The following is an 18,403-nucleotide window of genomic DNA, read 5'->3' on the forward strand; positions in this document are numbered from 1 at the left end:
GGTTTTTTTTTCTGAATCACCAGTATTATTGTGTCTATGGGATCATTAAAAGGCAGATCCCAACTTGAAGAAGTGAATTTTACGAAATTCCAAATAGAAATAGATGCAATTGGATAGCGGTCAGCACAAAAGGAATTGGTTTAATTATTAGAATAACTCTTTCTTTACACATAGGTATCTCGCTTTTTAAAATTTATTCCTCAAATTGTGGTATCACTAGCTTGGACAACATTTGTTACCCATTTCTAATTACCAGTGAGAAGGTAGAGGCAAACCATCTTTTGGAATTACTGCAGTCCACATGATGTTTGTGCAGCCACTGTGTCATTAGGAAGAGAGTCCCAGGATTTTGACCCAATGACAGTAAAGGAGCAGCAACATGGTTCCAAGTCAGGATGGTGTGTGGCTTGAGGGAAAACTTGCATGTGGTGGTGTTCCCATGAGTCTACTGGCTTCATTGATTTGGTTGGTAGTGGAGGTTTAGGGTGCTGTCAAACAGCCCTGTTGTGTTGCTGCAGTGATCTATGTAGATGATACATTCATGCTGTCGCTGTGTGCCATCGATAAATTTGGTGACAGTCAAGTGGCCTGCTTTGGCCTGAATGATGTTTAACTTCCTGAGTATGAATGGGAGTTGCATTAATCCAGACAACTGGAGAGTATCCCATCATGTTACTGACTTGAGCTTTGTAGATGATGGATTAGCATTGGAGAGAAAAGAGGTGAGTTACTCGCCACAGAGTTCCTAGCCTCTGACCAGCTCAGGTAGACACAATATTTATGTAGGCAAAAGTGAGTACTTCAGATGCTGGAGATTAGAGTCAAGTGTGTGGTGCTGGAAAAGCACAGCAGATCAGGCAGCATCTGAGGAGCAGAAGAATCAATGTTTCGGCCAAACACCTTTCATCAGGAATGAGCTGGGAGCCTTGGGGGTGGAGAGATAAATAGGAGGGGGGTGGGTCTGGGGATAAGATAGCTGAGAGTGCATTAGGTGGATGGAGGTGGGGGTAAAGGTGATAGGTCAGAGGGGACAGTGGAGCGGATGGGTAAGAAGGAAGATGAACAGATGGGACGGGTCATGAGGACGGTGCTGAGCTGGAAGATTGAAACTGGGGTAAGGTTAGGGGAGGGGAAATGAGGAAACTTGTGAAGTCCATATTGATGCCCTGGGGTTGGAGGATCCTGAGGCAGAAGATGAAGCGTTCTTCCACCAGGCATTGGGTGGTAAGGGAATGGCAACGGAGGAGGCCGAGGACCTGCATGATTGATCGGTGCGGGTGTTCCAGAGATGTTCTCTGAAGCGCTCTGCCAGTAGGTGATCTGTCTCCCCAGTGTAGAGGATTATGCAGCTGGAGCAACGGATACAAGAAATGGCATTGTGGAAATGCAGGTGAAACTTTGATGGATGTGGAAGGCTCCTTTGGTGCCTTGGACAGAGGTGAGTGGGGGGTGTGTGAGCGCAGGCTTTGCAATTCCGGCAGTGGAAGGGGAATGTGCTGAGAAGGGAGGGTGGGTTGTTAGGTGGCGTGGACCTGACGTGGTAGTCTCAGAGAGAACTTTAAAGACTGCTCCCTCCACGGCTACCTGGTCAGGTCTACGCCCCCAACAATCCACCTTCTCTTCCCGGCATCTTCCCCTGCCACCGCAGGAATTACAAAACCTGCGTCCACACCTCCCCCCTCACCTCTGTCCAAGGTCCCAAAGGAGTTTTCCACATCCATCAAAGTTTCACCTGCACATCCACCAATGTCATTTACTGTATCCATTGCTCCCGATGCGGTCTCCATTACACTGGGGAGATAGGACGCCTACTCGCAGACCACTTCAGAAAACATCCCCGGGACACCCGCACCAATCAACCCCACTGCCCCATGGCCGAACATTTCAACTTCCCCTTCCACTCTGCCGAGGACATGCAGGTCCTGGGCCTCCTCCATCGCCACTCCCTTACTACACAATGCCTGGTGGAAGAACACCTCATCTTCCTCCTCGGGACTCTCCAACTCCAGGGTACCAATGTGGACTTCACCAATTTCCACATTTCTCCATTTCCAGCTTAGCACCATCTTCATGACCCATGCCACCTGTCCATGGGCTGAATGACCTTGCTATGTGCTATAATATGATTCTATGAACTAGAGTTACTGTTGCTATTTAGATATTGGTGCTAGCACGCACTGCATAAAGACCTTGAGGCATTTTGGAAATCCATTGGAATTCACTTTGATACACGTCATGATGTGTGACACTTGTGAGGCTAGTTAGTCCTGAAGGGAGGGTACAACTCGACTAGTGGTTGTAGGCACACCTAAATACTGCTGTTATGCGATTCTATAAGGTTGACAAATGATCCCTTAGCCTTGAATAGGAGCGTGAGAATTAATTGGACAGGCATATAATTCACCAGAATGTGATTGGAATCTTTGTAATTCTTCTCACCATGCCCAATTGTGGCTATAATAACCCCAGTATAACCCCAGTATAAAATTCAAAGATAGCATAATGCAGTGAAATAACGTATAATTCAAGCCAACAAACACATCTCATCACAGAACAAAGTTTATTTTCAAGATGTGAAAGAGTCACCAAGACTGTAGAGAAAGTTAGCTCGTGAACTAGCTAGATTGTGGGGCAGGGGAATGTGATTTCTATCACTAGTCAGTCCCTCACCCTCACATGATTCTGTGTTCTTCCGCCTCCTGCCTATCTCACCCTCACATGATAATTCTTACTGCATCCATGTTCATCACTGCAGGGTTAATATTGGATTAGTTGAATTTTCTAAAAGGGGCTTGTCAGAATTATTCAATGATTAGCAAACAAACCTAAAAGAACGCTTAAGCCTGTATGTAATTTTCATCAATATCCTGGTACCTTTCAGCAACAAAGGCTTTCTATCATGCCTTTCAGAACCGCCAAATGCCCCAAAGCAATTCACAGTCAGTTTCGTATTTCTGAGATAGTTTCTGTTATAATGTGGGAAACGTTGAAGTCAATTTGCACACAGAAAGCTCCCTTAATAAGCAACAATGTGATAATGGCCAGATAATCTGTTTTTAGTGATAATGATTGAGGGATGAATATTAGAGAGGGCACACCCAGCTACTTTTCTGCATCCATCTCAGAGGCAGATGGGGCTTCAATTTAATACCATTTCACAACTACTTTTACATAAGGATTTATATTTTCCTATTAAAGATAATAGATAGGCTAGTGTATTTAGTCCAATGCACACCTAGCCATGTATTTGACAACACACCTGTGAAGCATGCTGGGTCATTTTACAACATCAAAGGTATCAGATTGTTGCTGTGACCAGATACAGGTGCAAACCAAAGATTTGTAATGTCATCGTGGAATTATTTTTCCTGATGTGAACGAAATAAACTTGCATTTAGATTGCACAGTTTGTAAATCCAGACTAACCCAAAGTGCTTCACAGCAAATAAAGTACTTTAAAAGTCCAGGTATTAATACACTTTAGGAAACACAGTTTCAATTTGTACACAGCAAACTCCAACAAGCATCAACAAAACAACTGACCATAAGACATAGGAGCAGAAATTAGGCCATTCAGCCCATTGAGTCTGTCCTGCCATTCAATCACAGCTGATGTGTTTCTCAACCCCATTCTCCCACTTTCTCCCCATAACCCTTAATCCCCTTGATACTCAAGAACTTATCTATCTCGGTCTTAAACACACTCATTGACCTGACCTCCACAGCCTTCTGTGGCAATGAATTCTATAGATTCGCTGAAGATTCTATAGATTCTGGCTGAAGAAGTTTCTCCTTATCTCTATTCTAAAAGGTCTTCCCTTTACTCTAAGGCTGGGCCCTCGGGTCCTAGTCTCTCCCACCAATGGAAACATCTTCCCAACATCCACTCTGTCCACACTAGTCAGTATTCTGTATATTTCAATTAGATCACCCCCTCATCCTCATAAACCCCATTGAGTATAGGCCCACAGTCCTCAAACTTTCCTCATATGTTAAGCTTTTCATTCCTGGGACCATTCTCGTAAACCTCTGCCAAACACGCTCCAGAGCCAGTACATCCTTCCTGAGATATGGGGTCAAAAACTGCACACAATGCTCCAAATGTGGTCTGACCAGATATTTATAGAGCCTCAGAAGTACATCCCTGCTTTTATATTCAAGTCCTTTCAAAACATATGCCACTATTGTATTTACCTTCCTAACTACTGACTCAACCTGTAAGTTTACCCTGAAAGAATCCTGGACTAGAGCTCCCAAGTCCCTTTGCACTTCAGACTTCTGAATTTTCTTTCCATTTAGAAAACAGTCCATGTCTCTATTCTTCCTACCAAGGTGCATGACCTCACACTTTCCCATGTTGTACTCCATCTGCCACTTCTTTGCCCAATCTCCTAACCAGTCCAAATGCTTCTGCAACCTCCCGCCTCCTCAATGCTCCCTGTCCCTCTACTTACCTTTGTATCATCTGCAAACTTAGCAAAAATGCTCTCAGTTCCTTCATCTAGACAGTTAATACATAAAATGAAAAGTTGTGGTCCCGCCACGAAGCCTTGCGGAATACCACTTGTTACCGGCTGCCATCCTGAGAGGACCCTTTCATCCCCACTCCCTGCTTTCTGCCACACAGCCAAGTTTCTATCCATGCTAGCACCTTGCTGCTAACACCATGGGTCTGACTCTTACCCAGTAGCCTCCTGTGCAGCATCTTGTCAATGGCCTTTGTGAAGTCAGGTGAATAACCTTCATTGGCTCCCTTTGGTCTAACCTGCTCACCACTTCATTAAAGAATTCCAGCAGATTTGTCAGGCATGACCTCTCCTTGATGAAACCATGCTGACTTTGCCCTAGTTTACCATACACTTCCAAGTATTCAGAAATCTAATTTTTCACAATGGATTCCAGGATCTTACCCATGACCGAGGTTAGGTTAATCGTTCTGTAATTTTCCATCTTCGACCTTACTCCCTTTTGAAACGGGGGTGTCATGTTAGCGATTTTCCAACCCTCTAGGACCCTCCCTGATTCTAGTGATTCCTGAAAGATCACTAACACCCCCACTATCTCTTCAGCTATCTCCTTCAGAATTCTGGGATGGAGTCCATCTGCTCCAGATGATTTATCCACCTTTAGGCCATTCGGTTTTTCTAGCATCTTCTCTTTGGTAATGGCTGCCATACTCAGCTCTACCCCCTCACTCTCTTGAAGTTTTGGGAAATTACTCCTGTCTCCCACCATGAAAACTGACACAAAGTAATTATTCACTTCCTCAGCCATTTCCCTGTACCCCATTACTACCTCTCTAGCATCATTTTCCAGTGGCCCAATGTCCACTTTTGCTTCTATTTTGCCCTTTATAAATCTGAAGAAACTCTTACAGTCTTATTTTAATATTACTGGCCAGCTTACTCTCATATTGACCAGATAATCTACTCTGGGTATTGATTGAAGGATAAATATTGGCCAGGTCTCTGGGAAAATGCCCCTGTTCTTCTTCAGACAGAGACTACATTTTTACATCCACCTGGGAAGGCAATCAGCTCCTCAGTGAAGCATCTCATGTGAAAGTACCTCTGACTGTGCAGCACTGCCTGAGTTACACTGAAGTGTGAACCAAGAATCTATAACCCTCTTACTGAACAGGGAGAGGGTTCTCATCAAACTAATCCTATTATTTTCAGGGCTGCATCAACAATTTATTACTTTGATCCGAGCAACTACTTGTTCTTTTTCAAAAATACGTCTTTCTATTGTAAAGGTTTGCACAGTGTTTTAGCCCATGTGTTTCTCCTGTACCTTCATATCTGAGATTTCACACCATGTAATTTACTCAAAGTACCAGTGACAAACAGCAGCACTGAAAGTCTCTGGGTCTCTGTGTTGCTTGTGGCCAACCACTGGGGAAGATCCAATGGTCAGAAAACTCAACTTCTTAAAGTAATTCAGTAATACATTGCAACGCTAGTCTTTATTGGCAATTCCTAGTGGCCCTTGAGAAGGTTGTGGTGAGTTGACCTTACTGAACCATTGCTGTTCATGAGGTGCAGGTAGATGCCATTAGGAAGAGAGTTTCAGGATTTTGATCCAGTGAATAAAATAGAATGGAAATTTATTGTCACGTACATTTTTACAAAAATATAATGCAGTGGAAGGTTTATAAATTGCCATACCATAGCACCTAAATTAATGACAGACGTCATAAATAAGAAGGAAAAAATGTAAAAGTGCATCACAGTTTCAAATGATGACTCTGGAGTTCAGGGTACGCTGGAAAATCGGGCTGAAAACATCACACAGGACTGGGCCAAGACCTCTACGCTGGGACAAGAACACCACTGATTGAAGGAACTACAATACAATTCCGAGATAAGATGGTGTGTAACTTGGAAGTGAACTTGCAGGCATGGTGTTTGGATGCACCTGCTGCCGTTATCTTTCTGGGTGGTAGAGCTGCGGGTTTGGAAGATGCAGTTAAAGGAGTGTTAGCCAGTTCCTGCAGTGCATCTTGTAGATGGTACACACTACAGAATATTGCTCTAGTCATGGTGGGTGTCAATGTTTAAATATGGTAATGATATATTGTTGACTGAATATATGGATGGTCCCCTGATGGAAGTGAAGACACAGCAGCAGTTATGCGCAAGAGTCTCCTCATGTTACCAAATGCAATAGTACAGGGGTTAGAGTTAGAGTGAGCAATTAGTTATTATCAAACCTGTTTGAAAATGTTTTTGGACATGGCCATATAAAAGGGATTCATTCGAAATTCTACTTTTCAAAATAGGATGCAGGGTATCTGGAAAATAAACTAAAAGGTAAAGATAGTCCTGCTCTCTCAATAGACAGTCACCAATGGTGGTGATTTTAAGCTCTGAGGGTCACCATGCCTCAGGGTTAGACAGGGTAGGTTGTTGAGAGGTCAGGACATTCGCGATGACTTCAGCAAAGAAATTGAATCCATGCTGTTGGCATCACTCTGCATCACAAACCAGTCATTCAGCCAACTGAGCTAACCAGTTCTCCAAGTTGCAAGTAGCAACAAAACAATAAAAATGTTCCATCCCTACCAGCATCCCGTCACTGTCAGCATAAAATAAAGCACTCACAGACAAACAAAAGAGCTCCAACAAAGTAATCCCGCCCTTAGGGAAACTTTGTTCTGTGAATGGAATATTTATCACAGTTGACAAGGACAACAGTGTTAAAAAAATCCGTGGGTCCTTAGAAGGTGAAAAATGCTTGCGCTCATTCATGTGAGCAGTTCCAGTTGTGATTTACCCAGAGGACAGGGAATGAGCATGAAAACAGAACTCTCCAAGCAACTACACATCAGGGCAAGTTGCATAATAACTGAAAGAACAGTAGTATCAAATCAGTTATCTTTACTTTGCATGTGTGACCCAACACTCTCCTGGTTTTATTGATTAACCTAGTTTCATGACAATTAGATGAATGCCTTCTATTTTACCGAATCTGGGTCCATTAATCATCCTTGGAAACATAGTAATGCATCTCCGATAATCATGCATTGTGCTTCAGTAAACAGCACAGGGCTGCCATGGAAACTTCCTTGGGAAGGCCAGAGTTTATCCCAAGTAATATATGTTTTCCAAATGACAAGTTAGGAAGTGCCTACGTGCAGTTACATAATTTGTGAAGCCATTTGGGTCAAAAGCACTTTGATTCTCAATTTATTGTCCTTGTTTTCAAAGCCATCTGTACACTCACTCCTTCCGATCCCTGCAATCTTCTGCATCGCAAAACCATTTGAGAAACCTGCACATCTCTAACTTTGGTCTTTTTTGCACACCCATTAATAGATAATAAAACCAAGAACTGCTGGTAATCTGAAAAAAACCCCAGAAATTACTGGAGAAACTCAGCATGTCTGGCAGCAACTGTGGAGAGAAAGCAGATCAACATTTCAGGTCCAGTGTCCCTTCTTCAGAACTAGTAGTAGCTAGGAATAGATGGAACATGTGCCGAAGATAGGGGTGGGAGTGGGGGTGTTTTTGCCAGTAAAGGAGTAAAACGATAGCCAAGGATGGAACCCAGAGGGATAGAAAGACAGTTAGGCAGAAAAAGAGGTGGATAATTGTAAGCCAGGGAAAAGAGAAGCTGAACATAGAGACCATTAGTAGGTGCAAATAGGGGGCTATGCTGAAAGCAGCCCAGGTTATGACAAGGCCTGGTTTGGGGATGGGTAAAGGGCATGGAATGTGGTGCTCAGGCCATTAAATTATTGAACTCAAAATTGATTCTTTTGAAGGCTGGAAGGCCCCTAAGCAGAAAATGAGATGTTTTTCCAGCTTGTGGTGAGCTTCATTAGAGCTCGAGATCAAAGTATTGGCCAGGGAACAAGGTGGTATATTGAAGTGGCAGGCAACAAGAAGCTCAGGGTCATTTTTGTTGGACAGAACGTAGGTGCTCTGCAAAGCGGTCATCAAGTCTATATTTCATCTCACTGTAAACGAGATTGAATGAAGTGCAGGTAAATCGCTGCTTCACAAGCCTTGGAGAGTGAGGAGGAAGGAAGGATACAGGCAGGTGTTACACCTTCTGCAGCTGCATAGGAAGGTGCAGTGGGGCTGAGGGTGGCAGGAGAGGGGGACGGGTTGGATTGGGGGGTGGTGAGTGGGCATGGTGGGATGTTGCATGTAGAGGAGGAGTGAGCCACAATTGATGGTCATGCCTTGAGCTCCCTGCATCCCAAGCATTGTAATTCCCTCAGTAAACTTCTGGACCTGTCAAAATGTTTATCTATGCCTTTGTGTGTTGCTGTCATATTTTGATTTCCAATATTTCTATGAAGGTGATCACAGTGTTTTATTATGGTAAGAGCACTATGCAGATGGTGTTATTTCATATTTTGATAAAATAACTTTAGAACCCATGGTGGCACCTGTGTATGTTGGGCATCTGCAAATAGGCTAGAAGCAATGTGCATTTAGGAGGAGATAATCATTTTTGGAGGGGTTTGGTTCCTAAATTACTTACCATCAAAATTTAAGAATGAAACTGGAAATAGATCTTCAAACCAAATATCTGTTAGTAGCTTATCATTCATAACCCCACCCCCTGTCCAAAATGCCAAGAAACACTTTGATAATGTTAACACATTTGCATCTGCATTGTGTATTTAACCCATGAATTGTCCTAAGATGTTATCCCTGAACACAGTCATACAAGGAGATATTTAGATAGCTGATCCAAAGCTCGGTCAGAAACCGCACCTTAAAGGAGGAAGAGAGGCTGAGGCAATGGAGGAGTAGAAAGGGATTCCTAGAATTTGAGGCTCAGGCAACTGAAAGCACAATGAAAACTGGTGAAGTAAAGGAAATCAAGGATGCAGAATTGTAACACTCCATATCAGGACTGAAATAAATGGAAATGGCTCGTGAATCCACCCTGAAATCCCCAAATCGTCCGGAAAACTAAACAGTCAAAGAAAAATCTTTCACATGAATAGAGTGGAAGGAAATGGTTAGGAGATGTTCCTCCAATCACAGGTCTCTCATGTGCTTCTTGCTGATAGGTTCATCGTGAGAGAGAAGGCATCTGCGTTTGGAGGTGTAAATTGAGTGGCAGCAGCATGCTGTGCCAGAGGAAGTGAGGAATGAGGACACTGGGCAAGGCCTATGGCCAGCAAACTCAGGAGAGAGTTTGAAATAAGAAACTTCAAAGTGGAGAAAGGAAGGAGCTGCAGGAATTGGTGGGAGAAAGCTGAAGAGGGGTGTGAGGAGCTGCAAGAGAGAGAAGTGAGGGACTGCCAAAGGAAAGAGAGGCTGCAAAGGAGAAAGAGAGACTGTAAAATTGTGAGAGGGATAGAGGGGATGCAAAAGGGGAGAGGGACTGCAACAGAGAGAAGAGGGGCTAGAAGAAAGGGAATATGGGATTGAAAAGATCAAGGGCTGCCAGGTGAAATGAAGTAACAATATGAAAATGATTGCCTTGAAATGACACAAAACATCAGGACAGAGCTGAATTTGAAGGCTTGCACCTATCAAAGTGATGCACAATATGCTGAGGAGTGAATTTTATTACCATATTTTGCATCCAATGGAATCAGCACATTTTTCCCAGATCTAATATAATGAATTAAATGCTTAAGAAATCTTTTTCCTACATGTCTGAACAATTGTCCCTCACCCACAGGAGAATACTTTCTCCTTTCATCAATCCACCCTGTTCACTCACGTTTATTGTGCTGATTTGGGCGGGCAATGTGTTTTGCTGCTTGGGCATCTCTCAAAATGTGTACGCGCAGAAATTTCCACTTGTGCAATGTGAGCATTTTGATGGTGTAAGAAGACACAGCCAGAACAGAATAGGAAAACCGAGGGAATTAATTCCTTGAAAATTAATATGGAGTCTCCAGATTAAATTTGTGGGAAGAAAGGAGTTAATGTATGGGGAAAATGTAATGGTTGCACATTTAATAAACACTGTCAGGTATATAATTTAGTATTGAACAGGTTTATTTCACAAATAGTGTATGTCTATGTTATCACATCACAAAGCACCTTGCATACCATTACTTAATTAATTAAATAATTATTTAACATGCAGTGAATGTGTTAGAGACAAGCATGCATTTTTATCCCCGCAGTGACCTCAACAGTCTACCAAAAGTGTGTTAAGGGGAGGCTTGTTGCATTTAGGCTAATGTAAGTCTTTTTTAAATCGTTGCTTATTGCGCAAGGTGTCTTATGGTATTTTAAATATAGTGGCGTGTCGGAAATGAATGTTTTCTTTGTGTGTTGTGGCTTTCCGTTTCACGACGCGGTGATGAACACTGGGGATGTTGATTAATTCTTCTAATTCTGCTTCGGTGTATATCTAAATCCCTCGTGTTTTAACAGAAGTATAGAAGGTATTGTAATTAAGTAACTATGTCACCTATTGAAGAAATCAGTGAAATTTAAGAAGGAGCCCCTGAAAACCAAAATAAAATCCTCCAAAATCAATAAGTAAGCCTTGAGAAATCTTAAGATTATAATGGAGAGAATATTATACATAGAGAGAACATTTTCCACTACGCAATCAGTAGGGAAATGTGAATGCTCTTAATTTGTGGCTATTTTCCCAGTCTGCCACAGTACTGTAATTCCAGTGGTTTTTGTTTTGCGCATTTATGGAATGAAGCATTGCTCGCTCAGTTGGTATTTACTGCCCAATCCCTAACTGCCCTTGAGAAAGTAGTGCTGTGTTGCCATCTTGAACTGCTGCAGTCCATGGCTGTAGGAAGACATACAGTGAAAGTGGGAAAGATTCCAGGATTTTGTCCCAGCAATAGTGAAGGAAAGATAATTTAGTACAGATTGTTCTGCTGTAATGCGGGTTTGTTCACGTGAATTCACGATAACACAATTGACAAATTGGTGACACTATTTCTAAAGCTCAAACTTTTAAACTGCATGTAGGCCATAACGCGATTACATCGCCAACACGTTAAGCACTGTTTCAAACTGGAATTTTCTCTAACGCAGGGCTACACAAGAACGCAACCATCATGTTATAAAAGAATTGACTGTACCAAAGCTTTTACTTTGAATAGATTTAGAAGCTAGAATTTTAAAAAAAACCACCAAACGAGGTCACATCCTCCACATTAGCGAAAGTATTACTTTCTGATTTAGCTTAGAAATTTCACATTACCTCAAATGACAATGTGAAAATGATTGTCTTGAAATTAGACAAAATATCAGGCCATGGCTTAATTTGAAGTTTTGCATCTATCAAAGTAATGGACAGAATGCCCAGGAGTGGAATTTCATTTTTGCTGTCTTGTAGACCAATGGGATCAGTGCATTTATTTTTCTTCACTGTCTGAACAAGTGTGTCTTAACCACGGGAGAATACTCTCTACTTCTCTATTGTTCACATTTCTATTTCCCATTTCAGTCTGCCTTGTAGCATCAATAACACAGACTGCCAATTTGGAGCAGCATTCATTACAAACTGGGTTGAGATCCTCCCAAGATGCAATCCATTAGAGTTCTCACAGATATTAGATGTGAAACAAAATATTTCAGGTCAACGACCTCTGCATCTGTAAAACAAGAAATGGAATTAATATTTGAGGATGGCAAACGCCTGAAACGTTAGCTTTGCTTCTCTCTGCACAGATGCTGCCTGAGCTATGAGTTGTTGTTGCATTTTCTGTTTTTATTTCAGCATTTATGTGGAATTTGTGGTTGAATGCTATCTATTCTATTAGTCAGGCAGGATCGATAGATACCTGAAGGTACATGGGATACTTGCCTTATTAGTGAAGGTATAGAATACTGAAGCATGGTTATACTGGAACTGTATAAACTGTTTGGATCACAGTCAGGAGTACTGGTCATTATAAGAAGGAGGTGATTGCACTAGAGAAGGTGCAGAGGAGATATGTCGAGACTGGATTATCATCCAAGCTGCGATATAGATAAAATCATCATCGTCCCAGTGGGTTGCCCTCACATTAGAGAGAGGGAGAGAGAAGACAGGCGGTGGTTTGACCTGAGGATCACCACACTTCAGGTGAAGGGACAGATTGAGAAAGGTGACATCAGCCAGCAGAGTAATTGAACCCAGGCTGCTGGCAATACTGTGCATCACAGATCAGCTATCCAGCCCACTGACCTAACTAACTCCCTCAGCCTTGAGCTGTGAGGAAAGATTGAATAGGCTGGGGTTGCTTTCCTTGGGGTAGTAAAGATTGAAAAGTGACCCGATAGGAATGTATTAGAGTATAAGGAAGATGGATAGAGTAGATAGGAATGTACTTTTTCTATTTGTGGAGGGGTCAATAATCAGGGGCATGTAATTAAGGTAAGAGCGGGAATGCTAAGAGGACAATTGAAGATAAAGTTTTTCACTTAGATGTGGTGAGAGTCTGGAACTCAGTGCCTGAAAAAGTAGTTGAGTCAGAAACTTTCATTAAAGTATTTTTTAGTCATTCACTTGCACTGTCACAGCCTCGAGGGTTCCACAAGCTGGAAAATGGTCTAAAGCTCTGGTACAGACATGAGAGCCAGGGCACTTTCAATCGCTCTCACTTTATCTTCCAATGGGCATAACCTGGTCTTGTAGCTGAAGTAAGTCATTTGTGGTGCCTGGAACACACATTTTTCCCTTCTAAAGCATACATCCACCCAGGGGAAGTGTCTAAGGACTATGTTCAAGTTCTCCAAGTGCTCTTTATTGGTCTTCCCTGATATTAGCACACCATTTAGACAAATGGTAATCTGGGTAAAGTTTATAAAATGTACAGTATTGTTTGCAGAGAAATTGCACAGACTGATGATATCCCAGGTGGCAGTCTCGTACATTGGTACAAACCCTCATAGATATTAATTGTAGCATATTTCTGGGAATTCTTATCTAACTGCAATTGCAAGGATGGCTTGGCTCATGTCCAGCTTCATGAAGGACAGCACTCCTCTGCCAGCTTTGCATACAAATCCTCAATGTGAGGGGATTGGGTATTTATCCAGCTGGGAAAATGATTCACCATTTGTTTTAAATCCCTACAAAGGCAAACCAATACATTGGGCTTCACAACCACATTCTGGATCAGTGGTGCTGGAAGAGCACAGCAGTTCAGGCAGCATCCAAGGAGCAGGAAAATCGATGTTTCGGGCAAAAGCCCTTCATCAGGAATAAAGGCAGAGAGTCTGAAGCGTGGAGAGATAAGCTAGAGGAGGGTGGTGGTGGGGAGAAAGTAGCATAGAGTACAATAGGTGAGTGGGGGAGGGGATGAAGGTGATAGGTCAGGGAGGAGAGGGTGGAGTGGATAGGTGGAAAAGAAGATATGCAGTTAGGACAAGTCCAGACAAGTCATGGGGACAGTGCTGAGCTGGAAGTTTGGAGCTAGGGTGAGGTGGGGGAAGGAGAAATGAGGAAACTGTTGAAGTCCACATTGATGCCCTGGGGTTGAAGTGTTCTGAGGAGGAAGATGAGGCGTTCGTCCTCCAGGCGTCTGGTGGTGGGGAGCGGCGGTGAAGGAGGCCCAGGACCTCCATGTCCTCAGCAGAGTGGGAGGGGGAGTTGAAATGTTGGGCCACGGGGCGGTGTGGTTGATTGGTGCGGGTGTCCCGGAGATGTTCCCTAAAGCGCTCTGCTAGGAGACGCCCAGTCTCCCCAATGTAGAGGAGACCGCATCGGGAGCAACGGATACAATAAATGATATTAGTGGATGTACAGGTAAAACTTTGATGGATATGGAAGGCTGCTTAAGGGCCTTGGATAGAGGTGAGGGAGGAGATGTGGGCGCAGGTTTTACAGTTCCTGCTGTGGCAGGGGAAGGGGCCAGGATGAGAGGGTGGGTTGTAGGGGGGTGTGGACCTGACCAGGTAGTCACGGATGGAACGGTCTTTGCGGAAGGCGGAAAGGGGTGGGGAGGGAAATATATCCCTGGTGGTGGGATCTTTTTGGAGGTGGCGGAAATGTCGGCGGATGATTTGGTTTATGCGAAGGTTGATAGGGTGGAAAGTGAGCACCAGGGGTGTTCTGTCCTTGTTACAGTTGGAGGGGGTGGGGTCTGAGGGCGGAGGTGCTGGATGTGGATGAGATGCGTTGGAGGGCATCTTTGACCACGTAGGAAGGGAAATTGCGGTCTCTAAAGAAGGAGGCCATCTGGTGTGTTCTGTGGTGGAACTGGTCCTCCTGGGAGCAAATACGGCGGAGACGGAGGAATTGGGAATATGGGTTGGCATTTTTGCAAGAGGTAGGGTGGGAAGAGGTGTAATCCAGGTAGCTGTGGGAGTCGGTGGGTTTGTAAAAAATGTCAGTGTCAAGTAGGTCGTCATTAATGGAGAGGGAGGGGTCCAGGAAGGGGAGGGAGGTGTCAGAGATGGTCCAGGTAAAATTAAGGTCAGGGTGGAATGTGTTGGTGAAGTTGATGAATTGCTCAACCTCCTCCCGGGAGCACAAGGTGGCGCCAATGCAGTCATCAATGTAGCGGAGGAAGAGGTGGGGAGTGGTACCGGTGTAATTATGGAAGATCAACTGTTCTACATAGACAACAAAGAGACAGGCATAGCTGGGGCCCATACATATGCCCATGCTTACCCCTTTGGTCTGGAGGAAGTGGTAGGATTCGTAGGAGAAATTGTTAAGGGACCAGTTCGGCCAAAAGAATGAGAGTGTCGGTGGAAGGGTACTATTGGGGACGTCTGGAGAGGAATAAACGGAGGGCTTGGAGGCCCTGGTCAGGATTCACAACCAGTACAACTGGTGCTACCCATTCCGCAAACTGGATTGGTTTGATGATTTCTTCACTTTTCAGCCTTCTAATTTTTATCTCTACTGTTTTCTCAACCAGTTTCACCCCACCAAGCTTGGGCCTGAGCCTTTTAGTACAATCAGTGGTAACTGAACCAGCTGCTTCTCATACGAGACCGGATCAGAAGTTGTACCCTTCAGCTGTGAAAGTTCCCCAATAGTGGTTCTCAGTCTGGCCAAGGTCTTGTGCAACTTAAGTGTTGGAGTCCAGAATGAACTTCGTTAAAGACTTGTTCTGTGATCACTGAAGTGGCTGTGTTGTATCGACCTTGATGAGAACACAGTGGCCATTTAACCAGCCGTTTATCTTGATTGGTTGTGATTTGGATGTTGCTAAGCAATTTAACTATTCCAAGCCAGATGTAGGTGATTTTCCCGGTTGCACACACTCCTGCATACCAACCTATGAGTTCTCTTGCTCAATTTAGATCTCGTGGAATTCTTTTGCTGCCTCGAGTCCACATATAAGGAGCAACCACAATGGCTTGCCAGTCCAGATCCTGAAGAAAATTTTAACAATTCGGCCAATGCTTGGCTTTGTTTCGGGGTTTTGCTGTGGGCTGACTTAGAGTCCCTCTGTTCGGGATATGTCCTGAGTGAGGCTGTGCAATTACCTTCACTCAAGTGTTCCCCAAGCTCAGTCAGACTGGCGAGGATCTCTACTTCCAATGGAATACCCTTAAACTCATATGCTCCACATGCCGCATTTTCCAATGGTAAAGCCAGTTGTATTGCCCTTTGGATGTAGGTTTGTTTGCTGAGTTGCAAGGTTCATTTCCAGACATTTCATTACCCTACAAGCTAACATCTTCAGTGGGCCTCAGGTGAAGCAATGCTGAAAATTCCTGCTTTCTATTTATGTGTTTCGGTTTTTTTGGGCTGGTCATGTCATTTCCTGTGGTGATGTTATTTCCTGTGATGATGTTATTTCCTGTGGTGAAGTCACTTCTTGTTTCTTTTTGCAGGGATTGGTAGACAGGGTCTAGCTCAATGTGCTTGTTGATAGAGTCCCCCATCTAGACATCACCATGCCAAAGAAACCCAAACATATAAATAGAAAGCAGGGATTTTCAGCATTGCTTCGCCTGAGGCCCACTGAATACGTTACCTAGTAGGGTAATGAAACGTCTGAAAATGAATCTTGCAGCTCAATGAGCAAACGTACATCCAAAACCTCAACCTGAGCTACAAATCTTCTCAAAACTCACTACGTTGTAGTGCCTGCTTGAAGTCCAGTTGGGCTTCAGTTAGTAGGCACTTTTGCATGATTACACCATTAATCCCACATAACAAATGGTCTCTCAACATCTAATTCAGGGTTAAACCAAAGTCACATTCCTTTGTCAGTCATCTTCACCCAGTCAAAACTCCTGATATGGATTCCCCTTGTTCTCGAATTGCCAAGTGAAACCGATAGCATTTCAGAATTAGGGAAAGATTGGGCAATAATATTCCTTAACTAAATCTGGCAACTCTTGAAAGCTTTTAATATCTAGTGTGTGAGGGAAAGTTAGGTTCCTAATAACAGAAAAAAACTACAAATCCACAAGGTGTCAGAAGAATTACTCGTTGTTTTTCATCTGTCTCAATGTCATTTGCCTGGGAAAAATAAGTATTATTTCCAAATGCTGGGCACAGTCTTCAATGGCAGGATCAAACAGTTCAAGCTTCCCAAATGATGCCAGAAATGCTTATCCCAATTCAAAGATGACTACTGCGAGCAATAAACGTAAGGAGTGTGCCTGTTTTCTCATTGCCACTTCACAGAGGCCAATATCCCATCACCAAGTTGTCCTTTATTTACATTTGGAGAGCACTTGACAATGATCCAGCTCCCTCTGACACTCCCATTTTTATCTGTCAGCGAGGGGTCCCTGATTGGACCAGATTAACAGCCCCAATCCGGGATCTCATATTCTATTAAGTCCATCTGACTGAACTTGTAACAATCACTACAGTAACTACCAGGATAACATCAAATCTGAATATCGGAATACAAATATCCATGGGGTCACTGATCATTCTGCAGTTAACCTTAGGATGTGATTCTTATTTATTGTGCCCTGCATTGACGAATGTTAAATGCAATACAACACCAACTGCGCTCACGAATCTTGATACCATCCAGGACAAAGCAACCCACTTGATTGACAAGCTATCCACCACCTTCAACATTCACTCCTTCGATCACTGGTGGACAGTGGCAGGAATGTGTATCTACAAGGTGCACTGCAGTAAATCACCAGCGCTCCTCTGACAGTACCTTTTAAACTTGTGACCCAGCAGACGCATGGAAACACCACAAGCTCCAAGTTCCCCATCAAGCCACACACTATCCTGACTTATAACTGATGCATGCTCCCTTCACTGTCACTGGATTAAAAGCCCTCCTAGCAGTACTGTGAGTGTGCCTGCATCCCAAAGACTGCAGCAATTCAAGAAGGAAGCCCACCACCATCTTCTCCTGGGCAAACAGCGATTGGCCATAGCCAGCAATGTCCACACTTTGTTTTCATGCCCGTGATTTTTTGTTTTCAAATGTCAAGGTGCAACAGTTAAGATTCTCTCTTTCTGAGATAATTTCTGCCTGGCAAGTATGGCGTGAATTTTACTTACCATTCGTCAACCCCCAAGCCTGTTGGGCTGATATTGTTTGGGTCTTACTGTATTCGAAATGCACTGTTTGGCTTCATATAGTCCTGTGTTGTAGCATCACTTTTGGCATCTCTGACTGGATATTCGTAGTCATAGTCATACAGATGTACAACACGAAAACAGACCCTTTGGTCCAAACTATCCATGCTAACCAGGTATCCCAATCAATCTAGTCTTACGTCCCAGCATCCCTCCAAACCCTTCCCATTCACATACCCATCCAGATACCCCTTAGAAGCTCATTCCATACATGCACCACCCTCTATGTAAAAAAGTTACCTCTCAGGTCCCATCCAAGTCCTTCCCATCTCGCCTTAAAAGTATGCCCTCTAGACTGCCCCACCCCAGGTAAAAGACCTTGTCTGTTTTCCCTCTCCATGCTCCTCTTATTGAATACCTAATGAACGGTAAATGCAGCACACCCACTGGCTCCCCTATATGCAATCTGGTTGAGACTTCCTCAGAAAGTCTCTAATAAATT

At 43.5% G+C, this 18,403-nt stretch overlaps 1 long non-coding RNA gene across 2 annotated transcripts in view; it reads right to left on the bottom strand.

Moving 5' to 3' along the window:
• Positions 1-10,047: 10,047 nt before the first annotated feature.
• LOC122551352 (uncharacterized) overlaps positions 10,048-18,403 on the bottom strand; it is a 32,641-nt gene continuing 24,285 nt past the window's right edge. For both annotated transcript variants that reach the window (XR_015757609.1, XR_015757607.1), the window contains one exon: positions 10,048-12,049. This is a non-coding gene — a long non-coding RNA (uncharacterized LOC122551352). The remainder of the gene's footprint in view (positions 12,050-18,403) is intronic.

The sequence above is a fragment of the Chiloscyllium plagiosum genome, unplaced genomic scaffold (genome assembly GCF_037043375.1).
Source record: "Chiloscyllium plagiosum isolate Xiang-an unplaced genomic scaffold, Cpla_swu_hap1 HiC_scaffold_7, whole genome shotgun sequence".
NCBI lineage: Eukaryota > Metazoa > Chordata > Chondrichthyes > Orectolobiformes > Hemiscylliidae > Chiloscyllium > Chiloscyllium plagiosum.